This window comes from Arvicola amphibius, chromosome 10 (assembly GCF_903992535.2).
Source record: "Arvicola amphibius chromosome 10, mArvAmp1.2, whole genome shotgun sequence".
NCBI lineage: Eukaryota > Metazoa > Chordata > Mammalia > Rodentia > Cricetidae > Arvicola > Arvicola amphibius.
Window position 1 is genome coordinate 31,063,248 of NC_052056.1, and position 27,959 is coordinate 31,091,206.

Genomic DNA, 27,959 nt, shown 5'->3' on the forward strand with positions numbered 1-27,959 from the left:
ATAATTCCCTTAGTTATGATAAAAGATAAAGTAGATATAAATATTATAACTATAATTCTTGCTTGATAATTGTTTTGTTATATATAATTTTACTATGTTAAATTTAAACCCTTCCTTTTCATTTAAACAGAAAAAGGAAAATGGTATGGCCTTCAATATGTGTGCTGTTTTTATTGGTTAATAAATAAAGCTGCTTTCAGTCAATGGCTTAGGAGAGTAAAGCCAGGTGGAAAGTCAAAACAAAGAGAGAGAACAGGTAGATTCAGAGAGAAGCCATGTAGCAGCCAGAGGAGAAAAATGCGAGCCAGCAACTAGAACCATGCCAGGAGGCCAAGAACTTCATAGTAAATTATAAAATAGGAATGGGTTAATTTAAAATGTAAGAGCTTGGTAGGAATATGCTAGACTCATTGGCCAAACAGTGTTGTAATTAATACAGTTTCTGTGTGATTATTTCAAGTCTGGGCAGTTAGAAATAAACAAGCAGCCTCTGACTACAATTTACCTAACATTAAAGTGGACCAGTTCACTGGTGTACACTTGAGAGACTCCACAAATCATATTTTTTTTTCTTTCTCTGTGCTTTTTGAAGCTTACTAGATGCATTTGGTGAAACTGCAGGGGCTCCTGAGATACTGAATTGTCGATTAGAAGAAGCAAGTACATCTGTATAAAACTGAATAAAATTTCCTTAAACCTAATAGAAGCTTATTTTTCTTTCCTCTACAGAATCTAAGCTTAGACCCAAAGGCTATAATATAGTCTTTTCAGAAGTCTATGCCTTTCTTTCTGTTCTTGTTTCCTTAGTCCCTTGCTTTATCTTTAGGATCACCATGTTAGTATAAATAGCCTCTGTCACTTCAGCCATCCCTTATTACCAGCCAGGCCCACAGTAGGAGAAAGAAAAGCCCCAGGAGAAAAGTGAACAAACACTGTGATTTCTCCTGAAAACTGCCCTTGAGATTCCTGTCAACATTTCATTAGATAGAACTTGATCTCACAGATCTGTAAATGCACCTTAGAAAAAGGGAGATGGACAGAGGAAGCAAAGGCATTGTTTTCCATACTTCCTGCCAAAGCTACTCTCCCATGTTGTTTGCATAAGCATTGTTGTATTTGCCTAAGTTTATAAGCATTCCTTAAATTCCTTTGGAAGTCAACTTCTATGTCTTCTCATTCTCTGAGCACATATTATCATTATTCTCTTAAAACTTACATACTTCTCTTTGCTTGATCATTTTTGTGATTCTTTTCTGATCTAAATCATTTTAGTAACTATGACTTTAAATTTATCCATACCAAAATGGCATTATGCCTACCCACTTCTTCTCTTCCTTTCTCATTATACTTTGTATTATAATTTAAGATCTTACTGTCTTCCTTGTGGTCTTCCAAAGCTCAATACTTGGTCTTTAGTGTGATCATATATATAACATACTCAACTCAGTTTTACTTATCACTGAAAAAAAGAGTTTATCTTTCATGTTTAAAAAGGGACTTATAAATAGATATCTATTCATGAAAAAAGAGGAAATAATTGAAATTCACAGTATAACATATATTAGCATTTGGTTTATTTGCAGTGTTCTAGTTGCTTTCCTTTTGCTGGGGTAAAAGACATGATGAAGACAACTTATAGAAGAAAGTTTTCATTTGGTCCTACATAGAAAAGAGCCTGTCTTGGTTAGGAAACACCGTAGCAAGCAGCAGGACAGAAAGCTAAGCACTCACATCCTCAACTACAGCATGAAAAGCAAACTCAAACTGATGCAAGGCTTTTAATCCCAAAACCCACTTCCAGTGACATCCTTCCTCCTACAAGGATGTACCTCTTAAACCTACCCAGACAGCACCATCAACTGGGGACCAAGTGTTCAAATATGTGAGTCTGTGGAGGAGATTCTCATTCAAACTGCTACATAATAACAATTTATGTGTAAAAAAGTGGCAAGATTGTAAAGAAAAGGGAGTCTGTGCCCACTCTTAGTGGGAAGAAACAGCATAGGGTCCCTGGAAACATTAAATATAAAGCTATACTATTATTTAGTCATATCACTCAGATATGTGCCAGAAGTGAATGCTGTCAGTGTCAGAGAGACAACTGCACTCCCATGTCCAATGCAGCATTATCTAGTACACAGAAGACCGAACAAAAGGGAAAAATACTTTATGTGAAAAATGGGAAAATGCGTATGCATCTTGGTTTTAAATGTAAACACAGCTTGTTGAAAGTTTTAATTTGTTTAAAGAGGCCATTTTATACATCTTTATGCTTCAAAGCCTGAACAAAATTTCCCAAAGGAAACTCCCATAATACATAGTGAGAATCATTAAAAATGAAAATAAAAAGGTACAGGAGGATTGTGATCGCAAGGTCGAAATGCTGGGATTTTTGTCAAGCAGCAGTAATCATCATACAGTCTGCTGTGGGACAATGGTCTATATCCTGTCAATTATATTTTAAATAAATGCTGATTGGCAGGAAGTATAGGCAGGACAATGAGAACAGGAGAATTTTGGGAAGAGGATGTCATGCAATTAAAAAAATGCTGCTGATTAGGTAGTTATATTGCTTCTACTGACTGGTGGTCCCCATATTTTTTGCAATAAATATGTCTAATAGCTAGAAAAAATGCTTCAAAAATACAAAATATGACCCAGAAAGTATTTGTAAAAAGTCTTATAGCATTTTAATTTATTAGTATTTGGGGCAATACTGATATATATATATTAGTTCATATAAATTATGCAAATATTGACATTTTAATAACAGTCAATGAGAAATGAAACTTATAATTAGCCTCAGTGGAGTCAGGGAATATCATTTGTCCTACATAATAGATATTCTGCACTAATGTCCTGCTTAGGATTTTGAAATGCCACTGGCTATCATTATAAACATGTCATTTACTAAAACAACAATATTTCATCTTTCCTGCCTATTGCTTTTCTTTGTTCTAATTTAAGTTCCAGGAATTTAAAAAAAAAATAGCAAAGAAGGGCAATTAAATAAAGAGCTTGTAGCCTTGTCGCTCAGTGAATATAACAGAAATAATCAAAGGTAGATGATTATTGTCTGATAATGATAAATGTAAGTCTGTCTCATTTTTCTAAGATTGGGTGCTAATAGGCACTTTGAAGTTAAAAGTACCTTGTGTTAGCCACTGTTACATTGTTATGAAGAGACACCATGATGAAGAAATCATAATTATAAAAGAAACTGTTTAACTAGTAGCTTGTCTACTGTTTCGGAGGCTTAGTCCATTATCATCATGGTGGGGAAACATGGTACAGAACCATAGCTGAGGGCTGCATCCTGATCTTCAGGCAGAGAGACACTGGGTCTGACATGGACTTTTGAAAGTTCAAAGTCATCCCAACTGACACATTTGCTCCTACAAAGCCACAACCCCTAATCCTTTACAAACAGTGCCTGCCACTCCCTGATCTTAGCATTCAGATATGGCCTATGGGGACCATTCTTATTCAAATTACCACAGATCTGCTATATATAAATAACAAGATAAGATACAATTCACTGGTGTGCACAGGCATGCAAGCATATGCACACAAGCATGCACACACATATTCATACAGAGGGAAGCTTAAAAATAATTCTAGTCTTAGATAATACTATAAATTGAACGTTCTATTGGATAAAATGGCTATATTGAAAATTATTGTGGATATTTGTGCCTAGGAGCACATTTTGTCTTTGTTTTCAAACATTTCTCTAAGTACATTTTAAGAGTTTAAAAAAACAGATCATTGTTTATAATTTGGTAGTTGTGTTATATAACACAGATGGTCCAACACACTTATGATAATTGCTTTGGAACTGTTGTTTTATTTTCCTATGGCAACAACATAATACACATTCAGTAGGAAACCAATTCAAATTTTAGGATTGTGATCTTTGTTTATCTACATATAATGCCCTCTCATGGCTCCAAGGACAGAAGTGAGCAAAAAACCCTCAATAAGCATCTTTCTCAATCAGTACTTGACCACAGCAACATACGGTAGACGTGCAAAGATCTTTGTATTGTTCTCCTTATTTCTATTTTACTGATCTCAGTCATCAGTTGATTATTTCCTGCCTTCAGCTCTTCTTGGATGTGTTTGCTTCAATTTGTTCTCACACTTTAAGATGTGCTGTCAAGTTGCAAGCATGAAATTTCTCCAAATTCTCCAGGAAGTCACTTAGTGCTATGAACTTTCCTCTTTGCACCACTTTCATTGTGTTGCATAAGTTTGAATATGTTGTGCATTCATTTTCATTGACTTCTAGAAAGTCTTTAATTTCTTTCATTATTTCTTCCTTGATCCAGTGATAATTCAGTTGAGTTGTTCAGTTTCCATGAATTTGAAGGCTATCTCTAGTTTGTGTTGTTGAAATCCAACTTTAATTCATGGTGATCTAATAAGATACAGGGTTTATTCTACTTTTTTTGTTTCTGTTGAAACTAGTTTTGTGAGCAAATATGTGCTCAATTTTGTAGAAGATTCCTTGGGGTGCTGAGAAGAAGGTATGCTCTTTGGTGTTGGGAGAAACGATCTGTAGATATCTGGTAGGTCCATTTGAGTCATAACATGTTAGTTCTGTTATTTCTGTTTAGTTTCTGTCTAGATGACCTGCCCATTGGTGAGAATAAGTGTTGAAGTCTCCCACAATTAATGTGTGGGGTTCAATATGTGATTTAAGCTTTAGTAATGCTTCTTTTACAAATGGGGTGGCCATGTGGACATAGATGTTCAGAACTGAGACATCATCTTGTTGGATTTTTTCTTTGATCAATATGAAATGTCTTTCTCTGTTTCCTTTGATTAATTTTGATTTGAAGTCTATTTTGTTAGATATTGGAATAGCTACACCAACTTGCTTCTTTGGTCCATTTGATTAGAAAATATTTTCCGACCCTTCACTCTGAGGTAATGTCTGTCTTTGATGTTGAAGTGTTTTTATCGTATGCAGCAGAAGGATGGATCCTGTTTTCATATCCATTCTGTTAGCTTATGTCTTTTTATTGATGAACTGAGTCTATTGATATTGAAAAATATTAATGGCCAGTGAATGCTAATTTTTGTTATTTTTTGGTAGTGGTGGTGGTGGTAATGGTGTGTGTGTGTGTGTGTGTGTGTGTGTGTGTGTGTGTGTGTGTGTGTGTGTCTGTGTGTCTGTGTGTCTGTGTGTCTGTGTGTCTGTGTGTCTGTGTGTGTGTGTCCATGTCTGACTGTGTTTCCTTCTGGGATATGATTATCTGTTGCCTATGTTTTTGTGGGTGTAGCTAACTTCATTAGGTTTAAGTTTTCCTTCTAGTACGTTCTGTAGAGCTGGGTTTGTGGATATATATTGATTAAATTTGACTTTGTCATGGATTATCTTGATTATCTTGTTTTCTCCATTTAAAGTGTCTAGGATGGTATCCATGATCTCCTAAAGTCTGAAATACAATTGTCCAGGGTTTTTTGGCTTTTAGTGTCTCCAGTGAGAAGTCAAGTGTAGTTCTGATAGAGCTGCCTTTATATGTTACTTGGCCCTTTTCCTTTGCAGCTTTTAATATTCTTCCTTTATTCAGTATGTTTAGTGTTGTGATTATTATTTGGTGAGGGGACTTTTTTTTAATCTAGTCTATTTGGTCTTCCGTAAGCTTCTTGTACCTTCATAGGCATGTCATTCTTTAGGTTGAGAAAAATTTCTTCTGTGATTTTGTTGAATATACTTTCTGGGTCTTTGAGCAGAGTTTCTTTGAGCAGAGATTCTTCTCCTATTCCTATTTTTCTTAGATTTGGTCTTTTCATGGTGTCAGACTTCCTGGATGTTTTGTGCTAGGAATTTAACATTTTCTTTGATGAATCTATTTCCTCTATTGTATCTTCACCATTTGAGATTCTTTCCTCTATCTTGTATTCTGTTGGTGATGCTTTTGTCTGTAGTCTCATTCACTTATCCAGGCTTTCCATTTCCAAAATTCCATCAGTTTGCATTTTTCATTGCTTCTATTTCGATTATCAAGTCTAGAACAGTTTTATTTGTTTTCATCAAATGTTCTTTTTTTTGGTCTTGGTTTTCCTGACATTCTTTACAAGATTTATTGATTTCCTCCAATTTTTTGGTCATCTTTTCCTCCATTTCCTTAAGGATTTTTTTCCCATTTCCTCTATAAGAACTCCTTCAGCTGCACTAGAATGTTCAGATCTTGCTGTTGTAGGATAGCTGGGTTCTGATGGTGACATATTGGCCTTTCTGTTGTTGTATTCATACACTGGCATTTAGACATCTGGAATTGGGATGATTATAGGATTAGGTGTTGATTCCTGTGTTTGTCTTTGTTGGGTGTCTTTGTTTTGTTCCTTGATTTCTGATTTCTCTCTCATCTTCTGGCCTAACTTGCCAAGGGTTCTGGTGAAGTCTTTAGGTCCAGTAGGGTGCTTTTGCTGGAGTTTTGAGGTCCTTGGGTCCCTTGATCCACTGTGGCCCATAAAGCCTGAGGCTTCTTCTGGGGTGGTTACCTAGGACCAGCCAGGCCTCCAGTAGAGCTGCTGATGATGTTCTTTCAAATGGTGTGGACCGTATGTAGGAGTATGACGTCTGTTCTTCCAGGTGATGATGACTATGTATGGGCCTATGGATTCTGCTGGAGTTCTGGGGAAGGGCTGCTTGTCCATTAGTGGGCTGGTGAAGGCAGTTGTGGCTGATGTGATTTGCACCTCAGTAGCTGGGGTCTGCCTGAATTCATGGGACGCCCCAACCACAATAAGGGCAGGGAAAAATTGGAATGGCAATTGCCCGTTCTGGCTTGTGTGGCCTGTGTCTTCTGGGTGCAAAAAGTGTTTTTAACCACTGGCATCTTCTCTCCAGCTATGACCTTCCATTTTAAAGGTTCCAAGTTTCAAAATTAAGTTTTAGTGTGATTATCCATTTTAGCAGTCTTGCCTCTGATTCTTAGAGTACTAGGGTTGTTGTTTATAATGCTTGCTGTAATCCAAATGAGACTGAAAGGCCAAAAAAACAGTTTGAGCCTTCCTTAGTAAGGGACTAGTCACTAGAAGAAAAATGGTCCATGATTCTGTAACCTAGGATTTGTGTCAAAATTGCATCTATTATGCATAAATTGAAATACTCAGGTAAGGTGTGAATTTAAAGAAGTTGTATTTCCATCCTCCTTTCAGCCAGTATCCTTTTTATATATTATTCATTTCATATTACTATTTAGGTACTATTCCAGGAAGATTTTAAGTTTTAATGTTTTGGGGGCTTTTCACTAGCTGTACCAATAGTCATATTTTAGAACTTTGCTTGAATAATCACTGAATAAACTATAATACCAACCCTCTCAGTGCTGTTAAACTCTAAAATTTAACACTGAGCAAATCTACTAAGATCTGTTAAAGAGAATGTATTTTCAGATTAGTTATATAAACGATTCTGCTGCAAACCAAGTTGTTCATCTCTTTAAATTCCATGGGTGGTTATCTCCACACAGCTTAGGTTTGAAAAATTACAATTTTATAAAGAGAATTTTCAAACACGATTCCCCACTTGATAGAATGTGTGAGTATACTTGTCCTTCAGAGAAAAAAATTTTGATCACACACACACACACACAGAGAGAGAGAGAGAGAGAGAGAGAGAGAGAGAGAGAGAGAGAGAGAGAGAGTTGATCATACCCCCAAGGAGACTAAATATCCTTTATATGGCCATTATTAATACTGCCCTACAAATAATTCCATTCTAATTACTTAGGGAATGATTCACTATTTAAGTGCCTCTACCTCTGACAGCTCAATCAGTTACTAATAGCAGCTTCAAACAATGAGTCGACATCTTGAGAAAAAAAGGTCATTTGGGGCTATAACTCCATGCTTCTCTTATCCAGGCTTCAGGAAAGGACTCCTTCAGAAAGGTCTGCTCTGGAAAGGACTGCCAGGCTCCTTCAAGGCCAGGATAGAGTCTCAGGAAAAGAACTGACATTGGGGAGAGGAATTCATCTCAAGACAGGTTATAAAGTCCTCTGAGAGCAATAGCCATCTCTCTCCTGTGACTCATATAACGAGGAACACCAGACAGAATTCTCCTTATTTCTTGTGGCTCCATATGGATGATGGTAACACTGTGACTTCAAATTTTTGCCTCGAAACCCATGCCTGAAGACCACACAGTATTGCTTTCTGTGATACTATGTTTGTAAGTCATAGATTTTTTAAAGTTTTTCTTTATTTTTGAAAATTGCAAGCATATATACAATTAAATATAATAATTTTGACCCCTTTCACCACTGCAAATTTCCTTATATCTTCCAACATGCCTTTCTACCAATTTTTTTTTTTTTTTTTTTTTTTTTTTTTTTTTTTTTTTGGTTTTTCGAGACAGGGTTTCCCTGTAGTTTCTAGAGCCCGTCCTGGAACTAGCTCTTGTAGACCAGGCTGGCCTCGATCTCAGAGATCCACCTGCCTCTGCCTCCCGAGTGCTGGGATTAAAGGCGTGTGCCACCACCGCCCGGCTCCTTTCTACCAATTTTATGTCTTCCTTTTTAATATGTCACTAAGTCCAGTTATCATTATCCATACATGAATAGGCATAGAGCCATCCATTGGTGTGTTAAAAAACTTCACAAAAATTCATGAAAAAAGAATGACTGTTCCTCTCTCAACAACTATCCACTTATAATAGTTTCTTATCTGTTCTGGAATTTTGACTGGCTTGATCTTGTGAAGGTCCTGTGTAGGCAGCTGCAGCTATTATAACTTCATGTACATCATAGCCATGCCATGTCCGGAAGACAGTTTTTATAGCACTCCTCACTATCCTCCAGATTTTAGATTGCTTCCACTTCCTCTCCCACCATATCCCATGAGCCCTGGGTGGAGAGGGACAGGATCAATATAGATGTTGTTTAGAGCAGAGCACTGAGTCTTTTGTTCTCAGTACTTTGATCAGTTATACATCTTTTCATTGACTACTATATACTGTTAAAAAGAAACTTCTATGACCAAGATTGAGAGCAGCTTAAGTTTATGAGTATAAAGATAAACTCATAGAAGGCAGCTTGATAATATGACCAGCCAGCAAAATAACAGCAGCAGATTCTATCCTAGGATAAGGCAGAAGATTTTAAGTTGGGTCTTTTTCTGTTCTTGGTCCTTTAGATTTCCAAACACAAGGCACCACACCCCTGTGTTGCCCAGTTGAAACAACTTTTATATGATTTCTCAAGAGAGGATCAACTCTCAAAACTTCTGCCCCATATTTCACTCCCCACATCTGTCCAATGCAATCCATTGGAAATCCTCACTTCAAAATCTGATCCTCTGGCCACATTTCCTTTCCTTTTTCCAAACTCTTAATTCATAAATAACCTACTCTTGACTCCTGGTTTTCATCAAGATGTCTCTGATTTCACTTTCTCTCATGGTGAGTCAAGAATCAGTCATGTGAGTTGTGATTTCAGAAGCCCCCATGGTTTCAATTCCCCCTGAGCAGGTATCTTAGTTAAAGTTTCTATTGCTGTGACAAGACGCTCTGACCATGCCATCCCTTACAAACATTTAATTGGGTGACTTACATTTTCAGAGGTTTAGTCCATTTTCATCATGGTACAAAATGGTGGCATGCAAGGAGACAGTGCTGGAGCAGGAGCTGAGAGTCCTCATATCTTGAATCACTGGCAAAAGGAAGTGGTAAGTGACAATAGGAGTAGTCTGAGCATAGGAGGCCTCAAAGCCCACCCCCACAGTGACACACTTTCTCCAACAAGGCCACACCTCCTAATAGTGCCACTCCCTTTGGAGGCCATTTTCTTTCAAACCACCACACAAGGAAAACCCCAATCTGGGAAACTACCAATTATCTATAATCCTACTCTACTACTACTAAAGGCAAAGGAATCGATTCATGCAGCCATCTCCTGATTTCAGACTATAAATGTCACTGATAACTTTTATCCAAGACATGATAGTGCCTAGATCGTATTATTTATAGCACAATCAAGAACAACATATTGAAGTATGTGCTGTGCTAGGCACTCTACTACTAAGTGATGTGGGAGGGTCTTCTGTTTGAGTTGATTTCATTGGTTAATACAGAAACTACCTGGCTCATTTGATTGGCCAGCCCTTAGGTGGGCAGAGTAGACAGAACAGAATGCTGAGAAGGGAAGTTAATAAATCGCCATGCCTCTCCTCTCTGAGACAGACACAATGAAGCCAGCCATCAGGTCAGACATGCTGAATCTTTCCCGGTAAGACACCACTCATGGTGTTACACAGATTATTAGATATGGGTTAGTCAAGATGTGAGTAAGAGGATGAAACTAATGGGCCAGGCAGTGTTTAAATGAATACAGTTTGTGTGTTTTTATTTCGGGTAAAGCTAGGCAAGTGGGAGCTGGGCAGGACGAAAAGCAAGCCAGCAGCACATCACTAAAATTAAGATGTTTAGTTCCAGCTAATCCCCCACAACTCTCTATGCAGAGTAAGAGGTATCCTTTGCAAAGGACTGCACAGAAGAAGTATGGATTTATATTTGAAAATGATTATTTTTTGAGACTCAGACTCATATTTTGTAGTTGCTATTGTTAGTAGTACTTTCTTTTGTATTTATCTATGTGTGTGTGTGTGTCTGTGATTGTATTGTAGAATTGGCCCTCCATATCCATATATTACATACCATGAATTCAATCAGTGACAGAGAAAAAAAATCAAATCTGTACTAAACATACACAGACTTTGATTTTTTTTTACCTAAACAATGCAATGTCATAACCATTCCAAAGCACTATATTGCACTAGGTGCATAAGTAATATAGCAATGCTTTCAAGTTGATGAGAGGATGTCCTTGGGTTTTTGGAAACCACTTAAGTAAAGTACAAGGCCTGAGCACCTCCAGATTGTGCTAACTAATCCCCTGCAAATAACAATAGGCGATATTTCTAATTACACACAAAAATTGCCTCAGTGTAATTCCTTATTATTCACTGACAAAATAAGCTGTAGCTTATATGAAAATACTGGTTTTGGTTCTCAGAAATCACAATTAAGCTTAGAAGTGGTTACTGAAAGGCCCATAATAACAATTTATAGCAAAATTAAAGAACAAATATGCCCAACTGGAGATAGTGAATGTATAATCCTTAGATGTCTATCATTGCAGAAACAAAATGGCTAAGATTCAAAAGCCTGTTTAGATGGATAATTCCTCCAAACATAAGGTTAATCGTATAATAAACATTGCAAGCAAAACATGGAAAAACTTGTTCCAGGAGAAGCAAAAACTGAAATGAAGAAAGAAAAAGAAGAACAGGAAGGAGAAGCACACACGCTGTCAGATGGTGATGAAAAGGTATTTTCAAAGCCTCTGTTGTTTGTTGGATTCAGAGCTTTTCAAATCAACCTACTCTTGGCCAGTGTAGTGTACATGCCTTTGATCCTAGCACTCTGGAGACAGGAGGGCAGATCTCTGAGTTTGACGCCAGTCTGAACAACAAAGCTAGTTCCAGAACAGCCAGGATATAAGTGTGATATAAGTGATAGACCAGATTTATCCATTTGCCTATAGGCACATATCTTGGTTATTTGTAACCTGAGATTATCATGAGTAAAATAGATTGGGCATACATGTGCATGACTTTCTGTGGACACAAGTCTCTATTTCTCATTGTAAAGAACCTAGAAACTTTTGAAGTGCTTGATCAAACTAAGGAAAGGCCTTGATTATGCAACACAAGTGTTCTACCATCGAGCTACACCAAACTTAATCTTGTATTTCACACTACTGAATCATTTTCCAATATAATTGACATTTCATTCTTCCATAAATAACACAGGAGAATTACAGTTGTTCCGTATTCACACTAAAAATTGATATTTCCCATGGTCTTAATATTAATCATTTTAGTGAATAGACCAGCATTTTTTCATGGTTTATTTTTTTATATTTAAAAATTTCCATCTCCTCCCCTCCTCCTCCCCCTTCCCTCCCCTCCCCTCCACCCATACCTCCCCTCCCTCCCTCTCCAGGCCAAGGAGCCATCAGGGTTCCCTACTCTATGTTAAGACCAAGGTCCTCCCAACTCCCCCCAGGTCCAGGAAGGTGATCGACCAAGCTGAGAAGGCTCCTACAGAGCCCGTCCATGCAGAAGAATCAGAGCCCAGTGCCATTGTCCTTTGCTTCTCAGTCAGCCACCACTGTTGGCACATTCAGAGAAACGGGTTTGGTCGCATGATCCATCAGTCCCATTCCAGCTGGAGTTGGTGATCTCCCATTAGTTCTGTCCCACTGTCTCCATGAGTGAACGCACCCCTCACGTTCCTGACTTTCTTTCTCATGTCCTCTCTCCTTCTGCTCCTCATCAGGACCTTGGGAGCTCAGTCCAGTGCTCCAATGTGGGGCTCAGTCATTTTCTTCATCTATCGCCAGGTGGAGGTTCTATGGTGATATGCAAGAAATTCATCAGTATGGCTATAGGAACTGGCCTTTTCAGGCTCCCTCTCCTCAGCTGCCCAAAGAACTAACTGGCGGCGTCTCCCTAGAAACCTGGGAACCGCTCTAGGGTCAAGTCTCTTGACAACCCTCAGATGGCTCCCTAAATTAAGATATATGCTTCCCTGCTCCCATATCCACCCTTCCTGTAACCCAAGCATCCCATTCCTCCGAGCTCCCCCCATTCTCCCCTTCACGCTTTTCTCTCCCCATCTTCCCTTGGCCACGTCTCGCCCCACCCTCAAGTTCCCAATTTTTGCCTGGTGATCATGTCTATTTCCAATATCCAGGAGGTTTACTATATCTTTTTGGGGGGGTTCACCTTCTTATTATCTTCTCAAGGATCCCCAATTATAGGCTCGATGTCCTTTAATTATGGCTAGAAACCGATTATGAGTGAGTACATCCCATGTTCATCTTTTTGGGTCTGGGTTACCTCACTCAGAATAGTGTTTTCTATTTCCATCCATTTGCATGCAAAATTCAAGATGTCATTTTTTTTTACCGCTGAGTAGTATTCTAGCATGTATATATTCCACAGTTTCTTCATCCATTCTTCCGCTGAAGGGCATCTAGGTTGTTTCCAGGATCTGGTTATTACAAATAATGCTGCTATGAACATAGTTGAGCAAATGCTTTTGTAGTATGATTGGGCATCTCTTGGGTAGATTCCCAATAGTGGAATTGCAGGGTCCTGGGTTAGGTTGATCCCGAATTTCCTGAGAAACCGCCACACTGCTTTCCAAAGTGGTTGCACAAGTGTGCATTCCCACCAGCAATGGATGAGTGTACCCCTTACCCCACAACCTCTCCAGCAAAGGTTATCGTTGGTGTTTTGGATTTTAGCCAATCTGACAGGTGTAAGATGATATCTCAAAGTTGTTTTGATTTGCATTTCCCTAATAGCTAAGGAGGTTGAGCATGACCTTAAGTGTCTTTTGGCCATTTGAACTTCTTCTGTTGAAAATTCTCTATTCAGTTTAGCGCCCCATTTTTTAATTGGGTTAATTAGCATTTTAAAGTCTAGTCTCTTGAGTTCCTTATATATTTTAGAGATCAGACCTTTGTCAGTTGCAGGGTTGGTGAAGATCTTTTCCCAGTCAGTAGGCTGCCTTTGTGTCTTAGTGACAATGTCCTTTGCTTTACAGAAGCTGCTCAGCTTCAGGAGGTCCCATTTATTCAATGTTGCCCTTAATGTCTGTGCAGCTGGGATTATGCGTAGGAAACAGTCTCCTGTGCCCATTTGTTGTAGAGTACTTCCCACTTTCTCCTCTATCAAGCTCAGTGTGTTCAGATTAATATTGAGGTCTTTAATCCATTTGGACTTGAGTTTTGTGCATGGTGATAGATATGGATCTACTTTCTACAGGTTGACATCCAGTTATGCCAGCAGCATTTGTTGAAGATGCCCTCTTTCTTCCATTGTGTACTTTTGGCTCCTTTATCAAAAATCAGGTGTTTGTAGGTTTGTGGTTTAAGATCTGGGTCTTCTACACAATTCCATTGGTCAACTTCTCTGTTTTTATGCCAATACCAAGCTGTTTTCAATACTGTAGCTCTGTAATAGAGTTTGAAGTCAGGGATGGTAATGCCTCTAGAAGTACCTTTATTGTATAAGACTTTTTTGGCTATCCTGGGTTTCTTGTTTGTCCATATGAAGTTGATTATTGTCCTCTCAATATCTGTGAAGAATTTTGATGGGATCTTGATGGGGATTGCATTGAATCTATAGATTGCTTTTGGTAGAATTGCCATTTTTACTATGTTGATCTTCCCAATCCACGAGCAGGGGAGATCCTTCCATTTTCTGGTATCCTCTTCAATTTCTTTCTTCAAAGACTTAAAATTCTTGTCAAATAAATCCTTCACTTCCTTGGTTAGAGTTACTCCCAGATATCTTATGCTATTTGTGGCTATTGTGAAAGGTGATACTTCTCTGATTTCCCTCTCTGCTTCCTTATCCTTTGTGTAAAGGAGGGCGACTGATTTTTTGGAGTTGATCTTGTAGCCTGCCACGTTACTGAAGGAGTTTATCAGCTGTAGGAGTTCTTTGGTGGAGTTTTTGGGGTAGCTTATGTATACTATCATATCATCTGCAAATAACGAAAGTTTAACTTCTTCCTTTCCAAATCGAATCCCCTTGATTCCCTATGTTGTCTTATTGCTATTGCTAGAACTTCAAGTACTATATTGAAGAGATAAGGAGAAAGTGAACAGCCTTGTCGTGTTCCTGAATTTAGTGGGATAGCCTTGAGTTTCTCTCCGTTTAATTTGATGTTAGCTGTCGGCTTGCTGTAAATAGCTTTTATTATATTTAGGAATGACCCTTGTATCCCTAATCTCTCCAAGACCTTTATCATAAAAGGGTGCTGAATTTTGTCAATTGCTTTTTCAGCATCTAATGAGATGACCATATGGTTTTTTTCCTTCAGTTTATTTATCTGATGGATTACATTGATAGATTTTCGTATGTTGAACCAGCCCTGCATCTCTGGCATGAAGCCTACTTGATCGTAGTGGATAATTTTTCTAATGTGTTCTTGGATTCGGTTTGCCAGTATTTTATTGAGAATTTTTGCATCAATGTTCATGAGTGAGATTGGCCTGTAATTCTCTTTCTTGGTTGAGTCTTTGTGTGGTTTAGGTAACAGGGTAACTGTAGCTTCATAGAAGGAATTTGGCAGTGACTCTTGTGTTTCTATATTATGAATACCTTAAGGAGTATAGGTATTAGGTCTTCTTGGAAGTTCTGGTAGAATTCCACATTGAAACCATCTGGTCCTGGGCTCTTTTTGGTAGGGAGGATTCTGATAACAGTTTCTAATTCTTCGCGACTAACAGGACTATTTAGAGCATTTACCTGGTCCTGGTTTAACTTTGGTATATGGTATTTATCTAAAAAACTGTCCATTTCTTTTACATTTTCCAATTTTGTGGCATACAGGCTTTTGTAGTAAGATCTAATGAGTCTCTGAATTTCCTCTGTGTCTGTGGTTATGTCCCCCTTTTCATTTCTGATCTTATTAATTTGTGTGTTCTCCTTTCGCCGTTTGATTAGTTTAGCTAAGGGTTTGTCAATCTTGTTGATTTTCTCCAAGAACCAGCTTTTTGTTTCATTGATTCTTTGGATTGTTTTCTGTGTTTCTATTTTGTTGATTTCTGCCCTTAGTTTGATTATTTCCAGTCTTCTACTTCTCCTAGGTGAGGCTGCTTCTTTTTTTTCCAGAGCTTTCAGGTGTGCTGTTAAGTCACCGATAAGTGCTTTCTCCGTTTTCTTTAAGTGGGCACTTAGTGCTATGAACTTTCCTCTTAGCACTGCTTTCATTGTGTCCCATAGGTTTGATTATGTTGTGTCTTGGTTTTCATTAAATTCAAGAAAGACTTTAATTTCTTTCTTTATTTCTTCCTTGACCCAGGTGTGGTTCAGTAGTTGACTGTTCAGTTTCCATGAGTTTGTAGGCTTTCTGGGGGTAGCATTGTTGTTGATTTCTAATTTTAATCCATGGTGATCCGATAAGACACAGGTGGTTACTAATATTTTTCTTGTAACTGTGGAAGTTTGCTTTGTTACCAAGTATATGGTCAATTTTTGAAAAGGTTCCATGAGCCGCAGAGAAGAAGGTATATTCTTTCCTATTTGGGTGGAGTGTTCTATAGATGTCTGTTAAGTCCATTTGGTTCATTACCTCCATTAAGTCTTTCAATTCTCTGTTAGGTTTCTATCTGATTGACCTGTCCATTGGTGAGAGAGGAGTGTTGAAGTCTTCAACTATTAGTTTGTGTGGTTTGATGGCTGCCTTGAGTTCTAGAAGTGTTTCTTTTACATAAGTGGGTGCTTTTATATTAGGGGCATAGATATTCAGGATTGAGACTTCATTCTGAAGGATTTTTCCTGTTATGAGTATAAAATGTCCATCTCCATCTCTTCTGATTGATTTTAGTTTGAAGTCAACTTTGTTAGAAATTAGTATGGCCACACCGGCTTGTTTCTTAGGTCCATTTGCTTGATAAACCTTTTCCCAACCCTTTACTCTGAGTAGGTGTCTGTCTTTGTGGTTGAGGTGTGTTTCTTGTAAACAGCAGAATGTTCGATCCTGTTTTTGTATCCAATCTCTTAGCCTGTGCCTTTTTATAGGTGAACTGAGTCCATTGATATTCAGTGATATTAATGACCAGTGGTTGTTAACTCCGTAGACCAGCATTTTTTTCATTTTACATTAGAATTCCATGACAACCTGACATTAACCATACTCTCTGAGATTCTGGCTAGTCAAGCATCTGCTTTTGTGAAATACCAGTTTGAATTTTACATTTAAAAATGTTGTTTGCGTCCTTACTTCTGACTTGGAGAAAACCTGTGTCTACTTTAGCTACAAATCCTCTATTATTAATAATGCCATAATAATTGCCTGCATTCTGTACTCTGGCCTTTTCTATCTTAATGATTTTTTTCTGAAATCAAAAGGTTAAATCCTTGATGAAATCCAATTTCCTGATTTTCTTGCACTGTAGTTTGTAATTTTTAGTCTAAGAAAGCTTTGCTTTGCCCCAAGTAACTAGGACTTTCTTTTATGTTTTACAAAAGATGTTTTATACTTCTGATTTTGTTTTCACACCTGTCATTCATATGACAAATTTGTCTGTGTATCTGAAGAATCAACTGTCCATGTGTTCACATTGATAATCAGGCATTTCAAAGACTCTCTAGTCCCTTGTGGGTTACCTTAACATCTACAAAAATAAACTAGAAATGAACATGGCTCTATTTCTAGACTTTCAGAAATAACCATTTATATGTCTATTGTACAATTATAAAACATAATTCTCAATTGGGCAGTGATGACACTCACCTTTAATCCTAGCATGTGGGAGACAGAGGCAGGCTTCTCTCTGTGAGTTTGAGTCCAGCCTGATCTACAAGAGCTAGTTTCCAGGACAGGCTCCAAAGCTACAGGAAAACCTTGTCTTGAAAAACCAAAAAAAAAAAAAAAAAAAAAAAGAAAGAAAAGAAAAAAGAATAAAACCAAAACCAAAATATGTGCTATATGTTCTTTTAAAAATAGTTTCATATATATTATAGGTTATACATGTTCTTTTAAAAATAGTTTCATCTCTTCATATATAAGTCTTAGAGTCAACTTGCTAATTTCTAAAAATGGTTTTTTATAATTTTGCCCTGAACTATATTGACACTAGCATTAAATTTTTGAATAATTGACACCTTAATTTTTCAACTCAGTCTTCCAAAGCATGACTCTCCAATTTTTAGGGCTTCTTTAAATTCCTCTCTAGTATGTTCTATAATTTTCAGACCAGATGGTCTACATATGTTTTGTCAAATTAATTTCCAAGTACTTTATGTTGCTAGTGTCCTTAAGCAAGACATTTTAAATTGTGTTTTATATCATTTGATGTTACTACAGAACACTAAACTTGATCTTTAGAACCTTCCATTCTAAAGCAAGGTAAAACTCACCAATTCTAAGTCAATTTTCTGATTCTTAGAGAGTTCCTAAGTAAATTCATGTGTCATTAGCGAACAAAGATAATCTCTGCCTGTTAGCTGTGTGTTTCCCCAACATCTATGACACATAGTAGGAACAAGGGTCTCTTCTGGTTTCTAATCTTAGAAAATAGCACTGCGACTTTCCCAGGGAACTTTGATGTTTGGTATATATTTCTTTATACTTACTTCTTGTTGTTGTTTTGGTTTGATTTGGTTTTGGTTTTTTCAACAAGAAGTTTCTCTGTGCAGTCTTGACTGTACTGAAACTCTCTATAGCCTGGCCTCAAACTCAGAGATCCACCTTCCTCTGCTTCCTGAGTGCTGCAATTAATGACATGTGCATCCATGCCTGGCTTATAGAGGCTTCTTATCAGATGGAAGACATCTTCTAGTCCAGTTCTTCTGAGAGGAGTCTCATAGTCATAAAGAAATCTTAAACTCTGGCAAATATCTTTTTATACTCTATTAAAATGGTAACACGGTTTTTCCCCTTTACTCTGTTAATGTTAGATTACCTAGATTGATTCTGTGATGTCACTGTCACCTTGGGGAATGGAAACATGGCTCAGAAGTTATGAGTACTACCTGTGGAAGTATATGTACCAGGGGTTGAATTTGAGCACCTATGTAACAAGCTAGCATGATCCCCCATATACCAATAACTACAGCACTTGGGATGGATGTCAGCCTAGGTTTTAAAAATAATGCAAGCTTTAGGTTTAAGGAGAGATCCTGTTTGAAAGGACTGAGGCAAAGAGTGATACCTTCTTCCTGTTTCCATGAACATATATCATGCTTACAAGCACACACACACATATCTTTGTTTTTTTTCTTTCTCTCTCAGCTTGTGTACTATCTACATCACAAACAGAGGTAGATGGGTGTGCACATAGTACACAGGATTAAAACTTCTTGCTTTTTATTGTTTTCTTTTTTACTAGTTATCATGACTTATTTTACCACCACTTCCATGGATTTGATACCCAAATCTTTCTAGCTCTAAATTTTCTCCAGAATCTCAGTTTGATATTCTCACTGATGAGTTTCCTCAAGCTAATTCTAATTCCCCAAATGAACTAAGTACAAACTTATTAACTTAACACCTTACCTCGAGTACAGACTTGAGATATGTGTAGGGAAGTGTGTGTGTGTGTGTGTGTGTGTGTGTGTGTGTGTGTGTATTCTTGCATAACCAATCTCTTAGTAACTCAAACTGAAAAAATTATCATCACAAAGAAAGCAACAGCATGTCATGGTTACTACTGGAAGCTCTACATTCTGACTAGGTTTAATGCTTAATGCCTACAGTCTGCTAATCCTTTTGTATATATGAGTAAGGTTGGATAACAATACTATAGTATTGGGAGGGTTCAACAAGACTGTCACTTTGGTAAATAAATAAATAAATGAAATTTATGCCCTGGCAATGCTGAAGCCTGCATGGGCAGCCCATATATGGCAGTTATGTTGAACTTGTCCATATTGGGTTTCATGTTCTAAGTTGATAAGGACCACTGACCAAGTCTCTTCTTCAAGAGGGCACCAGATCTCATCACAGATGGTTGTGAGTCACTATGTGGCTGCTGGGAATTAAACTCAGAACCTCTGAAAGAGCAGGCAGTACTCTTAATCGCTGAATCATCCCTCCTATGTGGTATATCATTAAATTTTGGCAGCTCTGTGAAATCAAAAGACATCTTGGGTTCCTGCATCTCTTCAGTGTTGAGTCCTGACAACTTGAACACCATTCACAGCCTATACCCCACGGTTATTTTCTCTTTTATCACTTTAATATTTTCTTTTTTTGGCTTTTTTTTATTATTAAAGATTTCCATCTCCTCCCCCTTCCCTCCTCTCCCTTCCACCCATACCCCCACTCCACCCCTCTCCAAGACAAAGAGCCATCAGGGTTCCCTTCACTATGTTAAGTCCAAGGTCCTCCCAGCTTCCCCTAAGTCCAGGAATGTGTGCAACCAAACTGACAAGGCTCACAGTGAGCCCGTCCATGCTGTAGAGTTCATGTTCATTGCCGTTGTCCTTGGTTTCTCAGTCCTCCTCCACCATCAGCCACATTCAGAGAGTCCGGTTTGGTCCCCTGTTCCATCAGTCCCATTCCAACTGGACTTGGTGGTCTCAATGGGTAAACGCACTCCTCACGGTCCTGACTTCCTTGCTCATGATCTCCCTCCTTTTGCTCCTCATCAGGACCTTGGGATCTCAGTCCGGTGCTCCTATGTGGGGCTCTGTCATTTACAAATAGGATCATAACATATTGTTTCTAGACCAAATATAGTAAACTCTTTCCCTCTACTTTGTATATTTCAGAAAGTTAATTTCAAAAATTAAAGATTTCTGTAGTGGCACCAGAAAGTTGCCAAGTCTCACTTTATGAGACTTCAGTAGTGTTATCAACAAGAGAAACAAATATAAAAAAAAGTAAAAGGATTTACGATATTGATTTGAGGACATTTCATGCTGTTTTGATAATACAGTTTTCTAGTGGAATAATTACATCTATACAGGAATGTGATGTGAGACCACCACAGCTTCTAAAAGGATTATGAGTTTTACATATTAAAGAGGAGAGGTTCAGTAACCTAACTAATGAAATAAGTGCATATTTTACAGTCCAGTACCCTGGCTGATTACAAACATCCCTTTAACAGAAGTGAGCAAGTCCTAACTTGCTCCGGTTCCATCTGAAAAGTTCTTTGGCTCATCAGCTATTTTCCCAGAGCAAATTTGCCACATAAACAGCCAGCATTGATACCTCTGCATTACTTCTCTATGGAAATATTATGTGTCCGTTTGATGCATTCCCAACGTGGCTACACACAAAACTCACTTAAGATAGAGCAAAGAAAAAAATCTGTGTCCTTGCCGGGCTGCAGATGAATTACATCAGAATTTCTGGGGGTGGGGAGCAGGCATCAACATTTTAAACGTCCCCAGGGAGTCCCAGTATCGGGCAGCAAATTGAAAGCAGCTGACAAGCACCCTCCTGGTCCTCCCCTATGCGAGTGGGTGGTTACCAACTGGCAATGCAGAAAACATCCTAGATGCATGACAGAACGCAGCCATTCAAGTATCAAGAAACAATAGGCATCCCTGTGGGAAATAAAGGAAAGAATAGTTTCTGGTTTAGAGAGGTAAAGAAGCTGATTTTAAATGGCTTCTTCTGAATATAGAATATGGGTTGGGTCAGGAGCAGGCAGAAGAGGTATTGAATCCCATTTGAGCTGAGATCCAGTTAACTGGATATGAAACAATAAATGAATTGCAAGACCTAGCTAGCTGAGCCTCTCTTTCCTCTGCAATAAAAGGGTATAATAATATTTGGTATGAAAAAGTCATATGGGTAATTTCTATAAAACCTCTGTGTGGTTTAGTTTGCCACCCAAGTGAACCATACAACAGGCTCATTCTAGTGATCCCTTCTTTGCTTCTTACTTGGACCTGGGTTTTATTACATTAAAAATTAATACGTGGAACAGAGTAGACCATTTGCAACCTGTGTTTCTGGTGTGGCCTGACAGATACCAGGGTAGGCAGTTCCCAATTATTACCAAGTAATACTAAACATGAAGTACCTGGAGCCTTTGTAGCATACCAAAACTTTGTTTTCCAGAACTCTGGGTCTCACAAGAGCAGTAAGTATGACATATGAGTGCAGTCTCATCAATTAGAGAAAAGGAGTATGCTGGATCATCTCTGAAAAATCCAGAGAAAAACAATATACTGTAGCTATTACCATGGAAACTGGCAGCCCCTCTTTGGGTTCTTAATCTCATTAGTAAACTAATTTAAAATGGACTCAAAAGGAAGCTCAAGCGGGGTGGGGGGGGTGCTGGCACACACTTTTAATCCCAGCACTCAGGAGGCAGAAGCAGGTGGATCTCTGTGAGTTCAAGGCCAGCCTGGTCTACAGAGCAAGGACAGGCTCTAAAGCTACAGAGAAACCTTGTCTCAAACCACCACCACTCCCTCTCCTTCCACCAAAAATAGGAAGATTGAACAATAACATTGACTCAGTCTTCCATGGGAAATGATTGGTTTAAGGAACTGAGGTGAACCTGCAGACCCATAAGGATATCCTGCTATGGGTGAAAATTCCTGAAGACGTGAAAAATTCAGAGGTATTACAAGTCCATACACAGCTACTGGAATCTCCGAGCCACAGGAATCTCCAGTCCCTCAAATTAAGCAAGTGAGCAAGGGTCACTCTAGCTAAAGATTCTGGAATCTTCACACCTCTCCGAGGTCATCATTTATGTCTCCTACCTGTACACACTTAAGGGCAAATGGATACTTCAGACCATCCCTGAGAAGTACTGCCAGCACCAGGAAAAAGGAATGTTCAAGTTTGAGGAAGTCATGAACGCCCTGGAACTAGGCCAGAAGATGGAGTGAAGCCATTTTCCAATCAATATGACAGCACCTTGACACAGGGATGAGGCAATGGACAGCGTGGTCCTGGCTTGCCTTAACAGTTTATGCACCAGGGTAACCCTCCCCCCCCCCAGAGACCACTGTACAAGCACACTTAAAGTCTTAATTTGCTGACCGGTGGCCGCACCAGGAACTAGCTCAAACCATTCACCTCCGAGTCTCACAGCTCTTGGCTTTTTATGCACAAAAACCATACCCTGGTTGACACACTTAGGCTAGAGAGAGGAGTTGGCAAGAAGTGGAACTACAGAAGGCAAAAAGCAAGGTTTGTACATTTAGGAACTTTTTATTCCAGGACCTTCCCAGACACATCCTAGAACCATTGACTTGGTCTTTCTTCCCATTTTAGCAAGTATTACTGCCTACCTGTTGAACCTCAAGGATTAAATGGTGCTTCTGTTATGGCATCTGTTGTGCTAAGGTCTTGAGACCTATTCAGGTCTGAGAGCCTGTTATATTGTATCCTTTATATTCTAAGGCGTTAACCAAAAACTAAAATCCATACCTTGCATGAGTTTTTGTCAGAGACCAGCTTCAAGAAGGATACCACTTACCAGAGTAGGGGCATGAGGATTAGAAAAATAAGTAAGGAGAATGAAGATACAAGCGAAAATTATAGAAACAGAAACTAGGATGGCATCGGGAGGGAGGTCCAGTGAATACTGAAAATCACCCATGTTTAATTTTGCATACACTTTTATACCCCAATATAAAATGTGGGGAAGGCAAAAGACTGCTTTAACATGATACAAAGGACAACCAGAACAATTATTTGCTTCAATACATGAGACATCAAGTCATTAATTCTTGAGAAAAGCATTCTGTTGTTTAGGCAGTGAACCCACCATAGACTAAGTATCCTGAATGCAGCCACTCCCTAAGTCAAACTACTTCCTAATTCAAAAGAAGCAGCAGAAGCTATCATTAGTGTTTTTGATCTTAGCCATTCAGACAGGTGTAAAATGCTATCTCAGGGTTGTTTTGATTAGCTAAGGATGTTGAACATTCCCTTAAGTATCTTTTGACCATTTGAAAATCTTTTGTTGAGAATTCTCTGTTTAACTCAGTACCCCATTTTTTAAATGGGTTATTTAGAATTTTAATGTCTAATTTCTTGAGTTCTTATATATTTTGGAGATCAGTCCTTTGTCTGATGTGGGGTTTGTGAAAATCTTTTCCCATTCAGTAGGCTGCCTTTTTGTCTTATTGACAGTGTCCCTTGCTTACAGAAGCTTCTCAATTTTAGGAGGTCCCATTTATCTATTGTTGCTCTCAGTGTCTGTGCTATTGGGGTTATATTTAGGAAGTGGTCTTCTGTGCCCATGCATTGAAGACTACTTTCTATTTTCTCTTCTATCAGGTTCAGTGTAGTCAGATTTATATTGAAATCTTTAATATGTTTGAACTTGAGTTTTATGTGATAGATATGGATCTATTTTCATTCTTCTACATGTTGACATCCAGTTATGCCAGCACCATTTGATGAAGATGCTTTCTTTTTTCCATTGTATAATTTTAGCTTCTTTGTCTAAAATCAAATGTTCATAGGTGTGTGAATTGATATATGTGTCTTCAATTTGAGGATATAGAGTAAGGGGAACACTTATCCATTGCTGATGGGAATGCAAACTTGTACAACCACTTTGGAAATCAGTATGGTGGTTTCTCAGAAAATTGGAAATCAACCTACCTCAAGATCCAGCAATACCACTCTTGAATATATACCCAAAAGATGCTCAATCATACTACAAAAGATTGGTTCAGCTATGTTCATAGCAGCATTATTTGTAATAGCCAGAACCTGGAAACAACTTAGATGCCCCTCAACTGAAAAATGGATAAAGAAAATGTGGCACATTGACACATTAGAGTACTACTCATCAGAAAAAAAAAAAAATGACATCTTGGGTTTTGCATGCACATGGATGGAATTAGAAAACACTATCCTGAGTGTGGTAACCCAGACCCAAAAACATGAATATGGTACGTACTCACCCATAAGTGGATACTAGCTATAAACAAAGGACATTGAGCCTATAGTTCATGGTCCTAGAGAAGCTACATAATAAGGTGAACCCAAAGAAACACATATATAGAACCACTTGGAAATTGGAAACAGGCAAGATTGCCTGACAAAATTGGGAGCATGGGGGCTGGGGAAGAAGGAAGGGTAGCGGAGAAAAGGAGGGGAGAAGGGGATGGTTGAGAAAAACTTAAGGGAATGGGATAGTCAAGATGGAGGAAGGACAGATATGAGAGCAAAAAGAGAGCTATCTTGATTGAGAGAGCCATTATGGAGTTAGCAAGAAACCTGACTCTAAAAAAATTCCCAGGAATTCACAAGGATGACCCCAGCCAAGAGCCTAAGCAATAGAGGAGAGGATGCCAGAACTGGCTTTGCCCTGTAGTCAGAGTGATGATTATCTTAAATATCATCATAGAACCTTCATCCAACAACAGATGGAAACAGAGGCAGAGACACATCGGAGCACTGGACTAAGCTCCCAAAGTCTAGTTGAAGAGTGGAATAAACAAGAATATGAGCAAAGAGGTCAAAACCATAAAGGGTTCATCCACTGAAACAGTTTACCTGAACCAATGGGAGCTCACCAACTCCAGCTGGACTGGGAAGGAACAGGCATAGGACCAAACTAGTCCCTCTGAATGTGGTTGACAGTTGCATGGCTGGGGCAGACTGAGGAGCCACTGGCAGTGGCACTGGGATTTACCTCTATTACATGTACTGGCTTTTTGGAATCCCATTCTCGTTGGATGTATACCTTGCTTAGCCTAGATGTAGTAGGGAGGGACTTGGACCTTCTACAAAGCATTGTGCCTTACCTTCTCTTAGGATTAGATAAGGGTAGGGTAGGAAAGTGTGTGGAGGGAATGGGGGAAGGGAGGGAGTAGGAATTTGAATTGGTATTTTTTTAAAAAAAATCTATTAGATCTATTAGAATTTAAAATAAGAATTATAAAAAAAGAAAAAGAAGATGTAGCAGAAATATGCTTGAATTCTCAGACCTTTGGTCAGGGTGGAGAGAATACACCTCTATCTCAATGTTCAAAACACCAAGCAACTCACACCCTAGGTCAGGGTGTCTAGCACAGTTGTTGTCAACCTCTTTGAGCAGCCTCAAACTCTCTGACCTTCAGACAAAGTGGAATAGTCTTACATTTTTGGGGCCTCCATGGTTCTGATATAAATGAAAGGTTAAATTTAAATAATTAAAATATTAAAATTATTATAATAATTAAAATAATTAAAAATATTAAAGGCAATTCAAGGATTTGAAGTCGGATACCGACCAGCCTGGTGTACCTAGGGAGTTACAGGACAGCCAGAGCTATATAGTGAGACCCTGTCTCAAAAACAAAATAAAACAAACACACACACACACACACACACACACACACACTCTCCTAAGGAAGATCCACCAACTGGAGAAGAAGCATTAAAAATATAAGTTTAAAGGGGATATTTTTGATTCAAACCTAACAGTGATGTTCTCAATAACTAATCTATCTTCATCAGATATTCAGGATTGAGACTTCATCCTGATGAATTATTCCTGTTATGAGTATAAAATGTCCATCTCCATCTCTTCTGATTGATTTTAGTTTGAAGTCAATTTTGTTAGAAATTAATATGGCCACACCTCCTTATTTCTTAGGTCCATTTGCTTGAAAAACCTTTTCCCAACCCTTTACTCTGAGTAGATGTCTGTCTTTGTGGTTGATGTGTGTTTCTTGTAAGCAGCAGAATGTTGGATCCTGTTTTCCTATCCAATCTCTTAGCCTGTGCCTTTTTATAGGTGAATTGAGTCCATTGATATTCAGTGATATTAATGACCAGTGGTTGTTAACTTCGGTCATTTTTTTGGTAGTAGAGTTTGTGTGTTACCTTTCTTTGAGTTGTGCTGGTGAGGGGTCGCTAGATGACTGAGTATTGTAGGTAGTGTTAGCATTGTTGGGTTCATTGGGTTGTGATTTTCCTTCTATTACTTTCTGTAAGGCTGGATTTGTTTAAATTTGTTTTTATCCTGAAATATTTTGTTTTCTCCATTGATAATGAACGATAGCTTGGCTGGGTATAGTAGTCTGGGCTTGCATCCATGGTCTCTTAGTTTCTGCAGTACATCTATCCAGGACCTTCTGGCTTTCATGGTTTCCATAGAGAAGTCAGGTGTAAGTCGGATAGGTTTACCTTTAGAAGTTACTTGACCTTTTTCCTTTGCAGCTCTTAATATTCTTTCTTTATTCTGTATGTTTTGTGTTTTGATTATAATATGGCGAGGGGAAGTTTTTTTTGATCTAGTCTATTTGGTGTTCTGTATGCTTCTTGACCCTTCATAGGAATATCTTTCCTTAGGTTGGGAAAGTTTTCTTCTACAATTTTGTTGAATGTATTTTCTGGGCCTTTGATCTGTAATTCTTCTCCTTCATCTACTCCTATTATTCTTAGGTTTGGTCTTTTTATTTTGTCCCAGAGTTCCTGAATGTTTTATGATGAGAATTTGTTGGATTTGCTGTTTTCTTTGATCAGTGCATTTATTTTCTCTATGGTATCCTCAGAATCTGAGATTCTTCTATCTCTTGTATTCTATTGGTTATGCTTGTTTCTGTAGTCTCTGTTCATTTACCTAGATTTTTCATATCCATCCGGCCCACGGTTTGTGTTTTCTTCATTGCCTCCATTTCAGTTTTCAAATCTTGAACTGTTTCCATTACCTGTTTGATTGTTTTTTCTTGGTTTTCCAGGGTATCATTTACGGACTTACTAATTTCTTCGAACTTTTTGTTATACTTCTCATACATTTCTTTAAGGGAGTTTTTCATATCCAGTTTAAGGGTCACTATCACTTTCATAATGTCAATTTTTTTCCATTTCTTCAAGATTAGGGTGTTCCAGCCCTTCTGTTGTAAGATCTCTATGTTCTGGTGTTTTCATGTTGCTTTTCAGATTGTTGGTGGGATTCTTGTCTTGGCACCTGCCCATCTCTTCCTTCAAATGCTCTCCAATAGTTCTTCTGGTACAGGATTATAGCCCCTTGTTGGCCAGGGACCCCTCTGATAGATCTTCTGTTACAGGATAAGGGCTCCTTGTTTGGCAGGTACACCTCCGATGGGTCTTCTGTTACTAGATATTGGCTCCTTGCTGGGCAGGTATCTCAGAGACAAAAGGCCCAGCTGGCCACCAGCAAGCTGAGTGAAACAAAGGATCTCCCGCCACTCACCACCAGGTCCCAGCCCCAATACGGGCCCGAGTCATGAGTCTTTTTTTTCTCATTTTTTTTATTAAAGATTTCCATTTCCTCCCCTCCTTCTCCCCCTTCCCTCCCCTCCCTTCCACCCATACCTCCACTCCACCCCTCTCCAAGACAAAGAGCCATCAGGGTTCCCTTCACTATGTTAAGTCCAAGGTCCTCCCAGCTCCCCCTAAGTCCAGGAAGGTGAGCAACCAATAGGGTAATAAGTGTTGCGTTTTTTTACTTCAGCCCTCATTTTAATATGATCATTTG